Source organism: Myotis davidii, unplaced genomic scaffold (genome assembly GCF_000327345.1).
Source record: "Myotis davidii unplaced genomic scaffold, ASM32734v1 scaffold330, whole genome shotgun sequence".
Classification (NCBI taxonomy): Eukaryota; Metazoa; Chordata; class Mammalia; order Chiroptera; family Vespertilionidae; genus Myotis; species Myotis davidii.
This window is the reverse complement of record NW_006283770.1, coordinates 1,211,902-1,216,895: the sequence shown is the minus strand read 5'-3', so window position 1 is coordinate 1,216,895 and position 4,994 is coordinate 1,211,902. Positions and strand designations below refer to the sequence as shown.

Genomic DNA, 4,994 nt, shown 5'->3' with positions numbered 1-4,994 from the left:
AAAAAAATTATGACTCTATAGTAACCACATAAATATATCTACTAAAATTAGATTTTTGTTTTTTGACAGAATTTTCATTTCCTTCTTGGTGTCTTTTCTTTTTCTAATTTTAATACAATGTCTATATACTGTTTTATAATTAGAAAACAGAATGTTATTCAGAGAACCAAAAACTTCACTTGTAATAGATTCATATGGCTTCCCTTCACAATTTTTCTAAAATTTCCACAATAGTCACTGTCTTAGACTGCTTGGGGTCCCAAAACAAATACCATATACTGAGTGGCTTACATGGTCCAAATTTAATTCTCACAGTTCTGGAGGCAGGGAAGTCTAAGATCCAGGTGCTGGCTGGCTGATTCACTTTCTGGTGAGAGCTCTCTCCCTGGCTTTCAGACAGCTGCTCTCTTGTGTCCTCACACGGTAGGAGAAGAGAGAAATCTCTCTTTTCCTCTTCTGATAAGGCTACAAATCCTATCAGATTAGGGCTCCACCCTTAAAACATTATTTCACTTCCATTGCCTCTTAAAATTCTCCCTTCAGATATAGTCACATTGTACGGCCTCAAGATAAAAATGTTAAGGGTACATACTTCAATTCATAGAAGTTACTCATTTTTTTTTTTCTGCTCTAGTTGTGTCCTAGAAATATGTATTGGTAGATCTCTGGAAGAAACTTGTGATGCTTGAAAAGATCCCACATAAAGGTACTGCTTATATTTTTTACTACTTTACCACTAAAATGTCACAATTCTATAGAGGTTATGTTTCCCTCTAATCAGAGAAATGAACATTATTTAAGAAAAATATATACCAAGTGCAAAATATGAATTAAATATATCACTATTTCATTTGGTTTTCACAAAGATCTGTTTACATGAGACAAATTCATTGAGTTTACAGAACTCTTTTAAAAAATAAATTTGAAAATAAAGTATTTTCAACAAAATTAAATTCTAAAATATCTAGTCAGCATATGATCTTTAATGTTTGTAATTTCTGCCATAACAAAAGCTCAGAACAAAGGAACAATGTTCTATGCATCATTTCTCTCCCACAATCTATTTTGTGAGTTTAATTTTCCTAGACCCAATCTTCTCAGGGTGGGGCCCATAGGCATCATTGAACTATTGCATATTCCCTGTGGGCAAGAGGTACTTGCCCTACAAATCAAAGGGAGCTGTTTCTCATTCTTTCAGCTTCCACTCATACATTCAACACTGTCCCTGGCCAAGAGAGAACACACTGACTTTGAGATTCTGTAGAATAGGAGAGATGTTGCAGGAATGGGAGAAGATGAATGCTTCCGGTCGATAGAAGGAGGGGTCTGAGCAATCATAAATCAGAGAAAGATGTCGGCCCTGAAGAAAGAGCCAGTAATCCGGTGAGGAAGCCACCTTGGTGCATGGATGACAGATGAGCCTAAAGCAGTTGGAGATGAGAGCTGCTTTAGCAATGTTCAAAGAGTGGGTAGGTAGGATGTGGTTAAATCATCCAGAATGGCCACAGCAGTGAAACAAGTTGAGGAAAAGCCTGCATTAGATGGGATTCAAATACTGTCTAGGGGCTTCATTACAGAGTGTAGAGGGAAGCTCTTTGAAATGTGTCCTGTTCCTCATTCTTCTGGCAAAAGTGCCAACCACTGAAACTTCTAGCTTCTCTGGAATTGATGACATTAGCCAGATTCCCCCAGGGAAATCTGAGCCCAACTCTTCCCATTGTGCATTTGTTTCACACACAAGTCCCCTCTGTAGAAGTATTCTTGACAGCCTGATAGCCTGAGATGACACATTTCCAACTGATCACAGAGAACCTTAGGCAGGAGCCTAAAAACAAGAATAAAGGACATGGAAAAGGAAAGGAAAGCAATAAGAAATAACTTAAATAAATAAAGCAAAGGCTGGGCCAGTGTGGCTCAGCAGTTGAGTGTTGACCCATGAACCAACACTCAACTGCTGATCTGACATGTCCCCTACTGGCGTGATCCCCAGTAGGGGGCATGTAGGAGGCAGCGGATCGATGATATTTCTCTCTCATTGATGTTTTCATCTATCCCGCACCCTTGCCCTCTCCTAAAAATCAATAAAAACATTATAAAAAAATAAAGCAAAAGAGAAACAACGTGCCGAAAACTTTCTAGGCATCTCCTAAGTATCTTTCTATTAAGCCACATTAATCTCCCCAAAATATTGCTTTCATTATATCATTTCCTTATTCAGAGACAACTAGTGGTTCAAGCACTTTAGTTGGGGGTAGTGTGATGGATTGAATTGTGTCATCCTCTAAACTCATAAGTTGAAGCCCTAACACACAATGTGACTATATTTGGAGAAAGGGCCTTTAAGCAGATAATTATGGTTAACTGAGGTTAAGGGTGGGGCACTAATCCCACGGAACTGTGACCTTATGAGAGGAAGAAGAGCTGCTAGAGCTTTTTTCTCCCTCCTTTCCATGCCTGAACAGAGGTAAGGCTCTGTGAGGACACACAGCAGGGAGAAGGTGGCTGTTTGCAAGCCAGAAAGAGAGGCCTTGTCATAATCCAACCCTGTTGCCAGCCTGATTTCAGACTTCTCAGCCTCCAGAGCCCTGAGAAATAAATTTCTGTTTAATTCCTCCCACTCCCATCTGTGGTAGTATTTTGTTATGGCAATCCAAGTAGACTAATACCGATAGTATGTGGGATCCACCGTATGCTTTTAAACAATCTCTCCAGTTGTATGTATCTCTCCCTACATGTCAGTTTAAGGACCATCTATCTAATATGATTTATGCATTCTAACACCCATATCTTTGTGTGTGGTACCTCTCATCCTTGTTACTACTTTTTCTGCCTAAGATATTGAATCTTGCCCATTTCTCAAGTTCCATCAACAGTGTCGATAATTCCTCTCGGAGCCTCTCCTTCATCCCAGATGGGCAGTGTTCCTTTCTCTGAACTATTGAACCTCTACCTGCACTACTGGATTGACCATGTCACCTGCTGTTAATACTTCTCCAAAACGAATGCTAGCTCCCTTAGCAAACATATTTCTCTCACAAAGACAATCTATGTTCAACACAACAAAATATGGAACACACAGAAAAACACACAAGAAAACAATACCAAATTTATTAGGTCACCAATAATAAAACCATCCAGAAAATACTCCTCAAAATAAAATCCTCCCAGTCTGTTTTTCTAGAGGTATTCATGTATGTATATAGAATTCAACTCCACATGCTGTAGATTTTGCTTCTTTCACTTAGCATATCTTAAACATGTTTATTGTCATTATTTTTTCTAAAGTTGATTTTTAGTTATAGTAGTCGATCCTATATACTATAATCCATTTAACCAACTCTCTGTTTATGAATGTTTAAATTATTTTGAATCCATCTGTATTATAAATAACTGTGATATATATTCTTACTAAACAACCCTTGCATAAATTTGTGAAAATATTCTTGGGATAAAGTTCAGAAGTACATCTATAATAATAAAAGGGTGATATGCTAATTAGACCAGATGTCTTCCGGACATCCTTCCTGATGAAGCTGAGGCCCGAGGGAAGCCAGCCAGAGCGCTCTATCTGCTGAGCCAAACCAGTTAGGGCTAGGGTTCTGGGTGCCTGCTAGCAGCTGGAGGAGGGAAGCTTGGGTCCCGGGTGCCTGAGGGAAGCTGGTGCCAGCAGCTGGGGGAAGGAAGACTTACTCTTGCATGAATTTTCGTGCATCGGGCCTCTAGTTTTCTTATTAGGGGCCATGTTGTCCTCCAAAAGTTGTACTTCTGTCAATAGGAGTGCCTGTTTCTCTACACACCCAAGTAAATCTTGATACATTTTCAATGCTTTGCCAACTCGAAATATTAATTTAATGTGAGCATAGACATGTGTTATTTTATTCCTCTTACTACTGCCACCACTATTGAATTAACCTGTGGATTATACTGCAGTATAAAGTTTTCAAAATCTTTTCACATTCATAAGTTAAAATAATACCTTATAGCATCTAGCCCTTCATGTACAAAGTTCATAAAAAATTGCATGATCATGGAATAATATTTATGAAGTGAATTTTATATGCTACAAAGGGTCACAAGCCAAAAAGTCATTCCTCCACCGTATATATGATATTTATGTAAAAGTTATTATAAGTTTTTGCCTTCCTGAGTCTGATAGGCTATCTTTAATCCTATGGTCCCTTTTCTACCCTTGGTCTGTTTATTTATCATTTCATTTTCCCTCACTAATGTATCAGTTCTAGTTGCAATGGATTGGTGCATTTTAAGACTTAGCAATTACAATACAAATTGAGATTTTTCATTGAAATCAACACGGAAGAAACATTTCAGCTTTGTTATAGAGCCTATTCTAGAATGTTCTCTCCTGAAAAAGTTTTCATTCTCTTTTTAAAATCCATTTTCTTTTCCCCCCTATATATATGAAGTGTCCTTACTTGGTTTTTAAATCTCCTTTCTCAAGTATAGCAAATTGGTTGTCCCCTTCTGAGATGTGACTGCTTCCAAGATCTTATTTAAAGTCCCTGTCAAACCGGAATGGTCTCTGGGACACTCTGAGTCTAGACCACTTTCAGGAGCAGAACTCCTCAGAGATGCGATGCGGAGATGCGCCTACTACTCCAGATGCCCTTGGCAACCTACTTGAACTCCTCCAGGCCAGTCTATTGCACCATTGCGTTTTCCCTCCACCCCTACCAATATCTCACCTTTATGAGACTTTCTCTTGTCTCCCACAATTTATAAAAACATTTCACAAAATTAAAAAAACAAACAACTTTTTGAGATATCACTGAAACAGTTACGACGTTTAGAAAGTCTACCAAAATCCATTTATGTGCCTAAAGTTTTTAAAGACTAAGACAAAATATCAAACTTAAGAATTATATCCTTGATATTGCAAACAATAAATAAATTGCTGTTCATCTTTTTCTTAGTCGATATTTTAACCTTTGCTAAGTGAAAAGCTGGCTGCAGTTCCAGGACTCTGGGTAGGAAGA

The 4,994-nt window shown here is 38.2% G+C and overlaps 1 protein-coding gene across 1 annotated transcript in view; it reads right to left on the bottom strand.

The window, feature by feature from the left end:
* DCDC5 (doublecortin domain containing 5) overlaps positions 1-4,994 on the bottom strand; it is a 68,774-nt gene that overhangs the window by 14,314 nt on the left and 49,466 nt on the right. The window lies entirely within an intron of this gene.